At 37.6% G+C, this 17,965-nt stretch overlaps 1 protein-coding gene and 1 long non-coding RNA gene across 16 annotated transcripts in view; one reads left to right on the forward strand and one right to left on the reverse strand.

The window, feature by feature from the left end:
• The window catches only part of LOC309625703, a 70,795-nt gene extending 53,700 nt beyond the window's left edge, over window positions 1-17,095 (reverse strand). For 6 of the 13 annotated variants that reach the window (XR_014242661.1, XR_014242662.1, XR_014242663.1 and 3 more), the window contains exons 1-2: window positions 13,904-17,095; window positions 12,471-13,481 (exon numbers count right to left, since the gene is read on the reverse strand). This is a non-coding gene — a long non-coding RNA (uncharacterized lncRNA). The remainder of the gene's footprint in view (window positions 1-12,470; window positions 13,482-13,903) is intronic. The other 7 variants (XR_014242664.1, XR_014242665.1, XR_014242666.1 and 4 more) reach the window with 7 other exon arrangements.
• A 220-nt stretch (window positions 17,096-17,315) lies between these two features.
• Window positions 17,316-17,965, forward strand: part of PLXDC2 (plexin domain containing 2) — a 421,308-nt gene continuing 420,658 nt past the window's right edge. The window contains exon 1 of one of the 3 annotated variants that reach the window (XM_082385510.1): window positions 17,316-17,453. The gene's annotated coding sequence lies outside the window, so the exon portion shown is untranslated. Of the gene's footprint in view, window positions 17,454-17,484; window positions 17,646-17,690; window positions 17,907-17,965 lie in introns of those variants that run through there. The other 2 variants (XM_082385512.1, XM_082385511.1) reach the window with 2 other exon arrangements.

Genomic DNA, 17,965 nt, shown 5'->3' on the forward strand with positions numbered 1-17,965 from the left:
TTTCCACACAAATTTTTAGATAATATAATTTATGTAAGAACCACAAGGTGTAAATTATTGCCATTGAAAAGGCAGTAATTTTGAATTCCTATAATGTATTTTAAATAAGCAAAAGTCTGTAAGGCTAAACAGTAGTATTTGTGCAATACTAGAAACAAAATGTTTTATTTCTTACATCTCACAAGAAAACTTGTACTATCTTCTCAGATAAAGCTACAAACATGGTTTATTAGTTTCAATGATAAAAATTTTTGTGTAGAAATGAGCAATAAATAGATGTCTGTCTATAGAGTACACACACAGACAATGAGAGGTTGTATTGGTAATTAAAGGGCTAATTTTCCCAGATAGAAATTTTCTCTTTAAAATAGTAAAAACATGTGAAAAATGAACTGCCCCATATATTTTTAACTTATTCTGATCAATGAAACAAGGAGAGGAGTTCTCACAAATCTCTCTAAAAGGCCCTGTAAGTGAAACTTGTTTTAGAATCAAAAGGATTTAAGCTCTGATTATTAACTCATAACCAAGGAGGAACTATTTAATGAGATGGGCTTGTCCTCAACTTGACTACTACTTTCTAAATTCTGAATTACAACCTCATTATGTAATCTGATTTAATCATAGAGGAATGTGCTGTATAATTTTTAATTAATGCATCTTACTTTCTAATCTAATAAAACTGCAGAAATTTATATGTTAGAGAAGACTTTTTTAAAAAGCATGTGTTATTTTATGGTCACTTAATTTTACTGTCACCATGAAAAATTGAGAGAGAGTAAAAATAAAATGCATTTATACATACATGTATGATGAAACGTCTCTGTCATTCCTTTACTCTATGACAGTGCTCTCAAAGTGTGGTGTTAGGATGACTTGAGCCATTTAATCACCTAAAGAGCTTGTTTAAAAATTTGTTTCCCACGTTCCACCCCAACTCAGACTCATTGACCGAGAATCACCAGGCAGGGGTGTGGATCAGAAATGCATACAAAACAAGCATAGTTGGTGATACTGATGGAGCTAGTTCAAGGAGTGACCTTAAAGTGGCCCTGCTTTAGGGGCTATCGTCACATCTAAGATGTGTTCTATCCAGCTTCTTTAAAGTACACTTTAATGTCAGATGTGCATCTATTGTATATTTTGTGAGACTTCTTTTTAAATTGATGATTGGTAATTTGTGGGACTTCCCAAAATGATGGCAATAATTATGGATTTTAAAATATCACTAAATTAGTCTTAATTCTTGCTTTGATAGTAGCCCAAAGCTACTCAAATGTTGACTTGAACACACACTTGAGTGACAACACTGGATTAGTCATAATACAACACTAATATTTTCTGCTTCATTTCATGTCCTCCATAACATAAAAATCTCACTTCTCATGAAGATTCTGTTATGACCCCTGCCAGTGTGTGCCCTCTGTAGCTCAGCTCCAGTTAAGGATCATGATCTTTTTTATATTCCCATTAGCTGAGAAGATGTTATTTTTTTGTAGTTTGTGTTTTAACAGGTAGACTTTTGTTTCCCACATACAAAACTATAACATCAATTTTTTCTACACAGCCTCCTTTTCCCCAAACATCCCCCACAGCCCTGCAAGAAATATGAACATGCCCATCCTGTTGAGAATCACATTTCTGTTAAGTACCATCATGTTTCAAATGAAAGTTCAGATATTGATTCAAGTTGCCATTATTAATCTATGACCCAACTTAACAGCTTTACAAGATTGACTCCACAAGTCATGAGGCTAGTTCATGATGCTAGGACTCTGGGTTATCACTTGATATGAAGAAAGATCATCATGTGGTTGTAACTACATGACTGTCATTTGATGATGTTTTCTCTATCTCTCTGTCCTCTCTCTGGAATCATTCTTTGGTGGTATCTATTTCTGCACAAAATGGAAAGTTTAATTGGTCTTTTCAGGATCAATACAAAACATTTTGTAGCTGATTAAATAAAAAGTAGCTAATGATCATCTAAATCTAATACATTAGAAAACTTGTACTTCTAGGTGTCACCGGATTTAGGGGTTATGGAATATTTACAAGCTATATATTGACAATATAGGGGTAAGATTTCTTCTTTGGAGGAGATGCTCATTTAATTGAAGGTCCCAAGTAGATATAGAAATCCAGAGACATGAAAAGCATGAAGGATAAGAAATAGAGAAATGAACTGAAACTAAAATGAAAACTAAAATGCTATTAGAAAATTTAAGAAAGTCACAGTAATATTTTCAAAGTGACATATTGGGAAGAGAAAGTAGCAAATAGCTAAAACTACTGAGGCAGTACCAAAAAGTCAATAAGGAGAAAAATCTTCCTAAAAATGATGGATGATTTAATCAGGACAACTAGAATTAAATCAGAAGGAGAGAATGCACACAGGTAGTAAAATATGTCAGACCAAATTCTGTAGAGCTAGGAAAAAAATGGGTTATTGGATTCTTTAATAATAAGTGAAATCCTCTAAGTATCAAAAGAAACTAATAGACTTTTCCAGTTATGTACAAAAGGCATTCATTAACAATAGCACATTAGCATTTATTAAAGTTTTTTTGATGTTCTAGAAGATTCTAAAGCTTTCATTCGCTTTTTAATACAAATTATCCTGTGATTTCTGTCATTTTAAGTGGGTCACAGAATACCTAAATTTGAATGTTCCTTCATTTTTCTGCAGAATTTCAATAAATATTGTGTATTTCAATGAATCAACCACAACTAAATACTGATGTTCTACCACAAAAGTACAATGGCAACAAAATTATATACATCTGAAAGTTCCTTACTCTGGCAAACTCAACAGGCGTATGCAGGAAATCTAAAAGTGGACAGTATTACTTGAAGATTACCTTAGTTGCTCTTGTAGTTTATGTCTTATTATTAGCAACACAATATTATCCCATGTATTTCCATGTTATGTCCTTTGCACTTTGTTTAATTAATAGGATATTTTTAGGTACACATTTAATATGTAATGCTAATGATTATGTTTCTTTTGACAATCTTTTTCTGAAATAAATACACTTTCAGTATTACGAACTAAAGTTAGACTGTCCTGGCAACTTATTGTGATATGTTATAAGGAATGTTAATGCCATAATATGTTTGCTATAGGAATATTTGTTTGAGGTTTAAAGTTTTAAATGGCAGAACTGGTCCTTTGTAACACAGGATATTTGCATCTTCCTCTCTTTAAAGATGCTGGCTAGAGCCACTTGGTTTTAAAACATTATGAAAGGAGTCATATCCAACTTGACCATAGCATTTCCATCAACTCTTTGAAAGCTACTTTAAACTTCTTTTCCATTAAAATGAGGATTGCCCATCAGATTACTCTGAACTAGCTTCCTTTGTATTTGTCTACTAATCCCTCTAGTATAATAGAATTTTTACAGTATTTAACAAGCAACAGAAATAGTCTTTAAAAATTTGAGTCCAGATCTGCCGAGGGTTCATGTGAAGTGAATATGATCTCCTGAATTTTGGGTTTATTCTGACCAAAAAAGGGGCACAGTTAAGAATCCCTGAGATGACTGTGGTTGACATTAGCCTGTTTATGTGGGCGTGTGGAAACTTGCTGGAGCCATCAAGTTTCAGTTGACTGTACAGCTGAGTTTTCACCACACCCTTTCACTTCTCAAGCTTTTGCATCACACTGCATGAGCAATCCTGCCTCTTGTATATGTTGATTTTAATCATCCACATCCCATGTGAGGGTTGGACTTCATTCCTTAGTAAAGGTTGTTGTACTTGTGATAACCTATTAACATTTCTCAAATTTAAATAGTACATTATCTGTAATTGTGTTATTAATTTTTCCTCCTACCAGTAATGTGTTTAGAGTTGATTCACTATATGGTATTTTCTTATCGGAGAAGAAAAAAGAAACTAGAAATGAAAATACAATTTCTAGTTAGAAAAAAAAAAGTAATATTTAAGGAAGCAAAGGAGACCTTAACGGGGAAGCCAGATCTCCAGGGAAATTCTGAAACAAGTGACAGTGAAGCCTAGGTTAGAATAAAGGCTAAAAGTAGACTAACAGGATACAAAACATGCTTATTGCAAACAACCAGTGCCATAAAAATCAGTGCCATAAAGGACATATTATCAAGTATTCCTTACAACTTTCGGTATGTGTTATGTTTAATGAATCTTAATGTTGTGAATAGAGATTTTTATACAGTATATTAACATGAAAAAAAATCAGGTAAAAGTTAAATTTCATGCAGCATTTGGTATTTTATCCATGTCCAGGTAAACGGATGAAAAACTCAATTTTATCTACATACTAGTCATGTAAATGTGGCATACTACATGCATGTATTCTAAGAGATTTATATTTAATTTTCACTTGCTGAAATTTTTTCCTATTCAGTTCTTCTTTGTTCATATGGATTATTATTGTCCTTGTTGAAATAATTCCAAATGTCTGTCAGTGGACAAATGGATAAATAAGTGTGATATAAGTTATGTTGATAGTTATTATTCAGCCTTAAAAAGGAATCAAATTCTGATACATATAATATGCATAAACCTTCAAGACATTATGCTAAGTGAAATAAGTCAGATACAAGGACGAATATTGTATGATTCTACTTATGAGATACCTACAATAGTCAAATTCAGAAAGAAAGTAGAATAGTAGTCATCAGGGGCTGGGGTAGTAGTGAGGGTGGAGAAGGAAAAATGGGGAATTTTAAAGATACAGAGTTCTAGTTTTTGATGAAAAAGTTCTGAATATGGATAGTCATGTTGGCTGCACAAGAATGTGAGTATACTTAATGCCAATGATTTGTATACCTAAAAATGGTTAAGATGGAAAAATTTTATATACATTATACCACAGTTTTTTACAAAAGGAGGTTAGAGAGCTTGAAACATTTGGGAGTCCATTTGGGATCCTAGTGTCACTTCGGGGACACGGTGAAATCGAGCTAGAAAGGATGTTGAGAAGCACAAAATAGTGGGCTAAGATCAATATCAATTAGCAATAAAATAGCTGTTATCTAATGTAATTGATCATTTTAATGACTTATTTTAGTCAACATTTGCATATAAAGACATTTAAGGAAAATTCTACTTTTAAGAAATGTTCAGAATATTATACTTCATTCTTCTGTTTACTTGTTAAGACTGAACAGACATGAATCAGTTGAAACAGATTTGTTTACAAAGAACTTCAGAAAAAGACAAGTGAGAAAATAAGTTCAGTCAAATTATATGCTGAGATTCCTAACAACTCAAGTCAACTTCCATGTACGTTGTTTATTTCTATTTTAAAGATTAAAAGTGAATAACTCGTTAGTTAAAAATTATGCAAAGGGGAACTGAGGAATAGATGACAAAGCTGTTTTAGGTAGGAGCAGGCTTCATGAGCTTAATGAGTTGAAAGATATGAATATTTTATGCTGACATGTTAAATTTTTAGAAGTGAAGTGTATTAAAAGTGAGAGATCCAGTGTATTTTGTAAGTCTCTTAAACTTCTTAAAACATACAAATGTTATACTATTCTCTTCTACATTTTCAAAGAATTAAATTAGATATTTTAAACTTTACATATTTTTCTTCCTGTGATTCTCTAATTCTTTCAGATTTATTACCCTCCTAATCCCCAAAGTTTTCAGACTGTTTTTAAAAAAGCAGGGGTGGATGTCAGCAAAAATAGTAGAGGAAGGACCTCTGAACATTTGTTCTTCCATAAAAGCAATTGGCAAAATTATCAGAAGAATCTTTTCAGAATTCTGGAAATTAACCAAAGGCGTGCAGCAACCCAAGGAGTATTAATGCAAGAAAAATGGTTGACTCTCAAGAACAGTGAGCTTTTGGGCATTTTATCATGTTCTAGCCCTATGCTGCTCTCCAGCTCAGTGGTAGCTGTAATAGGTAACATTCTGCATTCCCGGTGCAGCACGGCATCTACAGCAGTGAGCAAGTAGAACTGGATCTCTTTCAAAGCCTTATTTCCAAAGTATGGTCATTATTTTACCTGTCTGAAGGGTCCCTGGAAGACCCACTTTCAAGGCTGACTTGGAACACACCCTATACTAAAAGCCTTCTTCCTTACATTGCAGTGAAAACAATTAGTCAAGTGCTTTATCTTTGCAGCTGCCTGGGGAGATTGATAACTATTGGGGAACACAGATTAACCAAACATCTTAAGGAAAACCTGAAGAATGAGATGCCTATAGTGGCTCTCAAAGACTCAGACATATATTGCAGGGAATCTAGAAGGCCACATGCATGTGTAGAGCTATGTGCCTGCTGAGGAAAGACCTTAGAAGACTACAGTGCCTCATCTTTGGCTGACCATAAGGCCATGGTAAGCAGAAAGTGGGAACTTACAGTGTAGCTGAAAATTAATCTGGCTGAATGTTGAAAGCATACAAAGTACACACAAGCCCCTCAGCAAAGACAGAAAATTTGGTTCCAGTCCTTTAAGGAAACCTGATCAGCAACTGCGAGGCCAACCAAGTAGAGACTTAAGTGGCCACATGTGACAAAGAATACAGATTTCACATTAGTACAGGAAAATCACTAAACAAACAGCAGTGGCTATAGAAAACAGCAACAACAAACCCTGGGTAGAGGATATCATCTGATTTACGGAGTTGTCACATTATTCGAAATGTTCAGTTTGCAAAAAAAGAAGTTTGCCAAGAAACAGAAAAGAATAGCCCACGCATGGGGAAAAGCAATCAATAGAAACAATCTGAGGAAGTGCAGATGTTTTCATTAGATGAAAACAAAACTTTAAATCAGCTGTTTTAAGTAATGTTCAAAAGAGCTAAAGGAAAGTATGCCCAAATGAGTTTTTATGAATTATGAAAATGGTATCTCAAATAGAAAATGTCGATTAGGAAACAGAAATTATAAAAAGGAACCAAATAAAAATTCTGGAGTTGAAAAGTATAATAACCACTTGAATAATTTACTAGAGGGGTTCACCAAACAATTCTCAGTAAATTTTAAAATACTGAAATCTTTTTCTGAACACAGTGGTATGAATCAGTAATAGGAGGACAACTGGAAAATTAACAAAATGTGGAAATTAACACACTCTTGACTAACCAATGGATCAAAGAAGTAGTCAAAAGAGAAACCAAAATATATCTTGAAACGAAAATGGAAACACAATACACCAAAATTTATGGGATGCGGGAGAAGCAGTTCTAAGAAGGAAGTTTATAAAGATAAAGGCTCTATTAACAAGAGAGATCTAAAATAAACTACCCAACTTTACACCTCAAGGAACCAGAAGAACAAAGTCCAGTTAGTATAAAGGAAGGAAATAACAAAGATCAGAGCAAAAATAAATGAAGTAAATAGAAAAATAGGAAAATAAATCAATGAAACTAAGAAGACTTTTTTGAAAACAGACTTTTAGATGACTTACCAAGAAAAAGAGGACTCAGTTTTGTAAGTCAAAAGGGAGACATTGCATTGGCTACCACAGAAATACAGCAAGTTGTAAGAGACAACTATGAGTAATTGTATACCAACAAATTAGACAGTCTAGAAGAAATGGATAAATTTCTAGAAACATACAGCCTACCAAGTTTGAATCTTGAACAAAATCTGAACAGACCAACAGATTGTATCATTCATCAAAAACCTCACGACCAAAAAAAGTCTATAATCAGATAGTTTCACAGGTGATTTCTACTGAACATTTAAAGAATTAAACAGCAATTATTCTCAAAAAAAAAAAAAATTGAATACAGTAGGAGAAAACACTCCCAAACTATTTTAAGAGGGTAGCCCTACTCTGATACAAAAGCCAGATAAGAATAGTACAAAACAATAAAAAATAAAAAACTACAGACCAATATCTCAGATGAATATAGTTGCAAAAATACTCAAAGTATTAGCAAACTGAATTCAACACATTTAAAGGATTATACACCATGATCAAGTGAGACTGATCCCTGGAAGTCAAGGATAGTTACCACATGAAAGTCAATAAATGCAATACACCACATTAGTAGAATGAAAGAAAAAAACATATGATTATCTAAATTATCTTAAGACAGTCAGTTAGATGGTTTACAATCCTAAGATTCATATGGAACCACAAAAGATCCCAGATAACCAAAGCAATTTCTTCTTAAGCAGGAAGCATCACACGTCCTGATTTCAAATTACATTACAAAGCTATAGTAATCAAACCATAAAAAGACACAGACCCGTGGCACAGCATCAAGAGCTGAAGACTCTAGTTACTACTATCAGGAATGAAAGTAGACATTACTACCAAACTTACACAAATGAAAAACAAGTTTAGGGGGTTATTATGACCAATTGTATGCCAACAAATTAGGTAATGAATTGATACATTGTGAACAAGATACAAAATACCAAAACAGACTAAAAAATGAAATCTGAACAGTCTAATAAAAAGTAAAAACACTAATTAGTGATCAAGATAGCTTTCCACAAAGAATAACCCAGATCCAAATGGCTTCATTGGCGAGTTCTACCAAATGTTTAAGTACGAATTCGTCAAACTGTTCAAAAAAAATAGAAGAGGGAATACTTCCTAACTTAATGAAGATAGTTTTATCCCGATACGAAAATTAGACAAAAGACAATATCACAAGAAATACAGATCAGTATCTCTTAGCAGTATGGTTGCTATAATTCTCCAAAAATATTAGAAAATTGAATTCAGAAGCTTAGTAAAAGGAGTATATCCCATTACCAAGTGGAATTTATATCATGACTACAAGGTTTGTTCATCAATATACTATACCAATAGAATAAAGGGAACAAATGCACACTCATATTGGTAGATGTAGAAAAAGGAACTTGACCCAACATCCCTTCATGATAAAAAAAACACTCAAGCCAGCAACAGAAGGTACCTTGCTCAACCTGATAAAGGGCATCAACGATAAACCGACAGCTAACATTACACTTAATGATGAAAGAACTAAAGCTTTCCCTCTAAGAACAAGACAAGACATCCATTCTCAACACTTCTATTCAACATTGTACTGGAGGTTCTAGTCAGGGTAATCAGGCAAAAAAAAAAAAAAAAGTCCAGTCATATTCAAAAGAAAGATGTTGAACTATATTTGCAGATAACATGATCTTACACATAAAAAACTATAGAATCCATACATATTAAGAAACTATTAGCATTAATGAGTTCAGCAAGGTTGCAGAATACATGACTAATAAGCAAAAAATCATTTGTGTTTCTCTATACCAGTTGTTACTGGCTGAATTGTATGCCCTCCAAATTCATATGGTGAAGCCCTAATACATAGTACCTCAGAATGTTACTGTTATTTGGAGATCAGTTCTTTAAAGAGGATATATTAAAATGAGGCTGTTAGTGTAGGCACTAATCCAATCTGACTGGTGTCCTTAATAAGAGAAAATTTGGACATAAAGAAAGAGAGACTTCAGGGAGGCACTCGCACAGAGCCAAGATTATGTGAGGGCACTTAGAGAAGGCAGCTATCCGCAAACCAAGGAGAGAGGCCTCAGAAGAAACCAAACCTGCTGACACTTTGATCAGTTCCAAAACTGAGAAAATTTATGTTGTTTAAGCTACTCAGCATGTGGTATTGTTTTGGCAGCCATAGCAAATTAATATGCTAGCCATGAACAATTTAGAAGTGAAATTTAAAAATTCCATTTATAATAGCATAAAAAACACTTAGGAATATATGTAACGAAAGTAGTACAAGGATAGTACACTGAAAACTACCATTTTGAAAGAAATTAAAGACCTAGATAAATGGAAAGACATTGCATTTAAATGGATTGCAAGATTTTCAAGATTTCTTATTGTTAAGATGGCAGAAGTCTCCAAGTTAATCTACAGAGTAAATTTAATCCCTATCAAAATTCCAACTACTATTTTTGCCCAGTAACCAAAATAGCTTGCTGCTGGCACTAAGATACACATATAGATCAATGTGATAGAATTAAGGGTCCAGATATAAACCAGTCTATGGCCAATTGATTTTCAACAATGATGCGAAGTTCATTCAATGAGAAAATAATTTTGTCCAAAATGGCTGAGACAACTGTATATCCACATACAAAAGAATAATTTTGGTCCCCTTCCTCACACTGAATACAAATATTTAAACAAGATGAATCGGAAATCTAAAAAAATTTAAGAGCTAAAACTATAAAACTCTTAGAAGAAAACAGGGGTGTAAATCTTTGTGACCTTAAATTAGGCACGGGTTTCTTATATATGGTGCCTAAAGCAGAAACAAAGAAATATATTTAAATTGTATTTAATCAGAATTTTTAAAAGATGTGCATGAAAAGACTATCAAGAAAGTAAAAAGGCAATCCATACAATGGGAGAAAATGTTAGCAATTCATATATCTGACAAGAGCTAGGGTTCAGAATATATGAACATTTACATCTCAATAATGAAAAAAACAACCCAGTTAAAAAGGAGCAAAGGGTTTGGATAGGCAGTTCTCCAGAGAAGATACACAAATGCCCCGTAAGCACCTGAAAAGATGTTCAGTATCAATAGTCAGTAGGGAAATATAAATCAAAACCACAATGTGATACTACTTCACACCAACCAGGATAGCTATAATTTTTTTTTAATGGGAAATAACAAATGTTAGTGAAGATGAGAAGAAATTGGGCCCCTCATACATTGCCGAGAATGTAAAAAAGGTGTAGCCATTATGGAAGACAGTTTGTCATTTCCTCACAGAGTTAAATAGAGTCACTGTATCATCCATGTATCCACATATATTGTGCAAGTTGTACATGATGTTCATAGCATCATTATTCATAATAGCCCCAACGTGGGAACAGCTCAAATGTCCATCAACTGCTGAATATATAAAATGTAGTATATCCATTCAATGGACTATTATTTGGCAATAAAAAGGAATACAGTACTGATATATGCTACAGCATGGATGAACCTTGAAAACATGGTAAATGAAAGAAGTCAGACCCAAAGTCACATGTCATATGATTCTTTTCATGTGAGGGATCCAGAATAGGCAAATCCATAGAGACAGAAAGTAGATTAGTGGTTGCCAGAGTCTGTGGGGGAGGGGACTGGGGAGTAACTGCTAATGGGCATGAGGTTTTTTGGGGTGATGAAAATGGTTCTGGAATTAGATGGTCCTATGGGTATACTAAAATCCACTGAATTGTACGCTTTAAACAAGTGAGTCTAGAGCTATGTCAATTATAAATCAATAAAAAATTCATATGGTGAAGATGAAAAAGAGAAAAAAGAAAACAAGATGAATGCAAGGTGAGGAAAGGAAATGCAGTAGAAGCCATCAGGGTTGAATATTAGTCATGTGGTGGCATGTGGTGCAGAGCACTTCAGCAGTTAACACAAGGCCCATGATCTGTGCTAGGAATAATAGCCTCCACTAGGGGCTCTGCAGAAGCACAACTTCTGCAAAACGTATTTCCTGTGGTTCAGACATTTTTTAATCAGTTCAGAAAAATCTCGGTTGACAATGTCCACAACAATCAGCATTTTCAGAACTTTTCTGAGTGTTCCATATTAGGTATTGTGCAGCATATTCCTTAATATGTTTCATTTATTAATGCCCTTACACTTTTTAGGTGTTGCTAGGCTGCACCCTGCAGGCCTGTGTACCTTGTAGTTGCCCAGACCCAAGACTGAAGGAGCCTGAAAATGGCAACAGAGAACGATATTGGATAGGGGGTCTTACAGGTCTGAAACAAAGGGTCCTGGAGCAACACCTCACCGTGTACAGCAGACGGGACAGGGCAGCCATCTTCACTACTCGGGGAAGGAGGAGGCTACCATTTATAGGGGGAATTGACATCAGGTTTGTTCATCAGTTACCAGGGAAACCAGCAGCGTGGGCACGTCTTTTACAGCCCCTCAGGTTAATGAACGTCACAAGGGCAGATGTTTCTCTTTAATAAATGAGCAGGCGGCGCCGTTCTGGCCTAAGGATTAGAACAATCACTAGCTGGGGGAGAGGGCAAGCAAGTTCGTATAAGTAGGATGCAGGTGAAGTAGGGACCGGTGGACGAGGGGATGTAGAAAAAGCAGGAGAGCAGCCATCTTGAGTGGCCTGGCCATACACTCCACCCTACATACCCCACACCACCTTTACCATCTTGGTCCACCCCCTTCCCCAGTATACCTAGGTCAGGTGTGCAGAGGCGTACTGCAACCAAGTACCACAGAGACAATACAGAGTCTAAGCGGTGGGCAAACTTTGGGGCCAGTCACTTATTGGCTCAATTATTCATGGACGTCCACAGGAGGACGACAACGACATGTTGCCATAGACCCTGCAATCAAATTCATTTGGCAGTGAGGCCATCGTTGTTACCTAGCCCACGAACAGATTCCCTCCACTTAGATGAGAGATGAAATGTAAGGTATTTAACAGGCACAATACAGGGATCATGACCATTAAGCAAAATACAAGCAGTAACAGCATTCTGAGATAATACCACACCTACCTGTAGCTTTTGTCGCGGCCTGCAGTACCACACCACCCGTCCACACTCAGTCCGCACAGTTGATGTCAAATACTGGAGAGGCGGAGTAACAGACCACAGGTTAAAATAATGGTGCTTTTCTCCATTATGGGGCCCGGATTAATTACCTTAGTAGTCTTAGGCGGGGCCGGGTGGAAGACAGGTGAGATCTGTAAGTCCCTTTTGTAATTCTATTCCCCACACAGGGCAGCAAACCCAAACTATTGAGGACTTACTTGCCAGTCCCAGGGCCATTTTATAATGTGTTTCTCGGTGGGTAGATTCTGTGGCAAGGGCAAAAGTGAGTCATTGTCCTGACCTATAATCAATCGGCAGCGGTCCTTTGGTGGTCAACAGTTGAACTTGGATGGTGTTGACTAGTTGTCTCTGGGTTAACGTGGCGTAGGCACTGGGATGATTGCTCCTGGAATGTTCGGTTATAGATTTCACATCTCAATTGTTGTTTAAGTAGTCCTTTCATCCTTTCAGTTAGCCCAGCAGCAGTGGAGTTGTAGGGCAGGTGGAAATGCCAGCATATGTCATTTTTAGAGGCCCATTCCTGCACTTTGTGGTGGGTAAAGTGGGTTCCTTGGTCACTATCAATGTCGATGGGAGTCCTGTATGTCGTGCACAGCTCTTCTAGACCCTGAATAGTGGGTTTTTGCATTGCTCGATGACTTACATAGGCCTTTTATGTCTTCCACCTGTTGTAATGCATTGTAGACTGCATATAGCTGTTGTTCGCTCACACTGTATCGTTGCTCTGACCATTGCCATAGCTATGACCAAAAAAGGGTAGTCTTATCATTTTGCCATTGTCACAGGCCCCAGCGAAACCTGGGTAACTGGCCATGTCTAATTCACAAGTCTGTTCCTGAGTTATTATCCCTAAAGCCTGTGTCTGTAATTGTTTAGGGGCGGTGGGTCAGGGGTATGCCTGTATTTTGTAGATAATCCAGGTCCTTGCGTTCTGTCTGTATTCACCAGCCATCCCTGTGCAGTCAAGATGAACCATGAGCACGGGGCTGCTACTCTTAAACTTGAAAGAGACTCTGAGGTTAACAGGCTATTATCAACATAAATGGAAGAGAACGATCTCTCTCATGGTCGACAGCTGCCAGGGGCACGCCCACGCTAGTGGACGGCCGCCTCGGGATTGCCTCTCACAACTTTGGGGCCCCACGTGCTAGTGGACAGCCACCCCAGGCTTAACTCCACAAGTGTCCATTCCCTGTTCTTATTTCCCAACATCTCAGTGCTCATGGGAGTTTCCCTGGTGTCCTGACTTGTTCACCAACTGTTGTGCTGCACTCTGCAGGCCTGCAAGCCTTGTATTGTAGTTGCACAGCCTGGACACTGAAGAAAGAGCCTTGAGACAGTGACAGAGATCAGTAATATTGGATAGGGGATCTTACCTGTCTGAAATAAGGGTCCTGGTGCAATGCCCCACACGTACAGCAGACAAGCCACAACAGCCATCTTTACTGCTTGGGGAAGAAGGAGGCTACCATTTATAGGGGGAATTGATGTCAGGTTGGCTCATCAGTTACCAGGGAAACCAGCTGGCGCATGTCCCTTACAGCCCCTCAGGTTAACAACCATCATGAGGGCAGATGTTTCCCTTTAATAAACTAGCAGGTGGAGCCAAAGGATTAGAACAATCACTAGCTGCGGCAGGGGGCAAGCACTGTTCACGTGAGTAGGTGAAGCAGGGACCGGTTGAGCGGGGATGTACGAAGAGCAAGAGAATAGCATACTGAGTGGCCTGATCATACAGGAGTGTACAATTCCATTTTAATAATTTGATTTTACTATTTTGAGCTGCACATTTTTTGCACTTTGCTATTTACTGGTCAAAAAAACTTCAGCTTATTAAGATTCAGAAAGAAGACAGTATAAACATGTATGCCATTTTAATGCAATATGTTATTTCATTATGAAAGAGGCAAATATAATTATATTTTAATTTCATCTAAATAGTAAATGTACTATTGATATGAGGATAAAAGGCATTAAGTATTCTTGCATGCTAAATGTCCCTGTAAACAAAGAGTGATATTAGCTGTTATGTAATTTTTTAAAATGCTTATTTCATTCAAAACACTCTATTCATAAAATTTTTACTTAAGATTATGAAAGAGCAAAAAGCTGAAATATCCATCAATAGGATAATGAAATCTTGGTTGATTCTGAAAGTCAGCCAAGATGAAGGAATGAATCTTGTAATTGAGTACCAGAGGTAAAAAAAATTAGCCCTATTAAATGAGGAGAAAGAGGAAATGCCTTAGACCTAGAGGAAAGGTCATAATATTAGATTAGGACTGAATAAAAGCAGTCCACTACTAGCAATTTCCCTTTACTTGACAGCAATTATAGAAAGTTTTAACAAATTCTATTAAAATGGACAAAAACTATCTCCTAAAATAATAATAGATTACAATAAATACTAAGTACTCCACAGCCTGTATTACATCTCAGTTTTTTCAAAACGAGCTTGATGATTTCTTGAGTATCCTGTTAGCCAAGTTTCAATTTGGGAGAGATGATAGAATTGGAGGTGGGATGAGATGGGTAATTGTAATTACCTTTATGCAGATAGTATTGCACTTGGAATGTGTAGAAATGGCTTTGAAGGTTGGTGTAGATAAGGGGTTGCGAACAGGTTGGAAATCTGTGCAGACTTTAGCTCAGGTGCTAATGTCAGCCCAAAGTTCTCTGTTGGTGAGAATGATTCTGATATAAAATCTTAAGATCTTAAAGGAGGGTGTTCAGTGAATTCCAGACCTTTGTCATGGACAAGGAACTCAAGTGCTGCTCCTTTGTGATTCCTGATTCATTTGTTCCTCGAGAGGTTAGCTAAAATTAAGCCAGTGAGTAAAAAACAAACAAAAAACCCCCAGCAATTCAGTTCTTACAACTATAGTAAATAGAAACAAAGCTCACTCTTTATAACTCTTCTCTTTAGTCAGATGGAAGATGAAACTTTTTCCACAGAGATATCTTAATTTCTCTCCATGAAAGTGAAATAGATTATTCTGTGGTGAAACATATATGGCAAACTTAGATCATTTAGGCCACAAAGTATACTACTTTTAATTAGCCAGGATTTTATATGAGTAATAAACTTTCCATTCCACTCTGAACATACCATCCTATATACATTTTAGTTGTTACTTGCTATAATGTAAAGGGAAAATAATTTTTTTTACAAATAATTATTGGTTGACATTTAAGGCAATGTACCAAAGCCTAACTTTATTTTGATGTTGTTCTTTCTTACTTAGTTCTGAGCACTAAATCATCATGCATGATTGATTTATGCTTACCTGCGTCTTCTCCCATACTAAAGTATTTTCTATGTGGACAGCTCTTCAGAATAAGATTAAGATATGAGTAAAATGAAACAGGACCAGTGAGATAGACAAAACACATAAAAGCCTCTTCAGACTTACTCTGAATTACCACTTGACTCCCTTTCGATTTTTGGCGTCAAATTTCCAGTTAAGGTATAAAGCTTCAATCAGGAGGGCAAAGCATTGCTGACAACAAACAAGAAACTAAACACTGCTAATTTGCACATATAATAATAAAGGAGAAAAGAAAGAAAATGATACCAGGGAGAGGCAGGGACTTGTTTCTTCTCAGAGAAACAGGAAACACCCGTTTTTCTACTGTGAAAGGGGAGGGAAATATTCCAGACTAAAGAAGAGTTGCTTTCTTGAAATGGCTCCTCCCGGGTCCCCATAATTTTGCATATAAATGGGAAATGGAGCTGTACTGAACGTTTTAGGAAGCTTTCTGCAAGGATTCGTGAAGTAAGTGAGGTCAGTAGGGATACAGACAAAAAAAATCGACGTTAATTAAATGACAATAAGATTTTGATAGGAAGATTCATTTTTCCAACTTACTGTTAAATAAGTATCTCAGGCACTCAACTTTGTATGTAATGTTACATAGAACTTAACTCTTGGTTGAGCATAAGTAAAAGAACCAGGTTTTCTAAGTAAGGTGAGGAGGGGGAAATCACCTGGTTGGGAGAAAGCTCAGGAGAGAGGAAGTAGCATTAAAGAGTGTGTATCCATGACGAGTTTACATATTCCAAAATAAATAGAAAACTGAGTACTGGATTGAGGAAAACATGCTACACTTCCTGTTTCTCTTCTGCTCACCAGCTAAGGAACCATGAGAAAGGCATTCTTTCGGCATCAAATTGGCAAGAGTAGTTTATCTGGATCCACTTCCAGTGGGTACTGAGACAAAATTAAGGTGGTATTGATGGCACCCATACATTTTTTAGAGCATGGAAAAGACTGGACAAGAATAGACTAACAGGACCTTTTGCTCTTAGAACACTGAAGCAAATTCTCCATTTGATTTAGGACACCCTCTCTCTTCCTTTCCCTCTCTTTAATTTAAGAAGCACAAAGTCATGTACTTTGTGCCAGGCACTGTTCTCAATTCTTTAATTATTCAGTGTTAACTCATTTAATCCAATACAACAATCTTATAAGGGCATAACTACAATTCTCCCCTGATGGATGGGGAACTGAGGCACTAAAAAGAATATTGCTCAAAGCCATATAGCTATTTAGTGGGGGAGGTGGAATTCTAGCCCAGTCTGGTTCTAGAATCTGTACTTTTTTAACCAATATACTGCTTTCCTTCCTTTCTTTGTATTTACCCCTTTAAAATAAGGTTAACTCTGCGAAATAAGGTGTAAACTTTCTGAAAGGGCTGGAAAGGGTTAACGCTGAAGCACTTCCGCGAGCTGAAAAAACAAAAACAAATCAGCCAGCGAAAGCCTGTTAAAGCCCCCGTAGGAAATTCAGTGGGCCTCCTGTTTCTTTAAACTCTCGCTTTCGCTCCCGCTGACACTTTACAAAGCCGCAGCGGCGGGTCCAAGCTGCCGCGCGCCACCTTCCTCCACCCGCCCGGCGGGCCGGGGGTCCGAAGGGGCTCCGCAGGGTCAGTAAGCGAATACGGGCTCAGGTTTGCATTCTTCACACCCCAGCCGCCGCCGCACACGCCCTCCCGGGAATGGCGAACTGTAATTAACCCTGTAGCGCCCAGGAAGACCCCACCGGCGGCGAGCGCCCGCAGGGTCGGCTGCTGGGCCGCGATTCCCCGCAGGCGGGAGCGAAGGCGGCCCAGGGCCAGGTGGGTGTGCGGGCACCGCTGGCCCGACCGCCAGGGGTGCGAGCCGGGTGCGGGGATGGCGCCCGGGCAGCGCAGAGGTGCCGTCCGGCGCGCCCCTCCTAGCTCGGCTTTCTCGCCTCCTCTCCCGGCGCGCCAGGCCGCCGGCTGCCGGGGGGCACGCCGGGCTGGAGTCGCCCTCTCACTCCCCCTTGCCTTGCCCCCCCGGTTTAATCTCTCGGCGACTCCTCTGCCAGCCCCGAGGAAAGTGCAGCCATTGGACAGGTCGGTGCTAGCTGCCGGTTTCGGGGAGGAAGGTGGGAGAAGCCTGGAGGAGCAAGGGG

This window comes from Balaenoptera borealis (genome assembly GCF_965194805.1).
Source record: "Balaenoptera borealis genome assembly, chromosome: 3".
Taxonomy (NCBI): domain Eukaryota; kingdom Metazoa; phylum Chordata; class Mammalia; order Artiodactyla; family Balaenopteridae; genus Balaenoptera; species Balaenoptera borealis.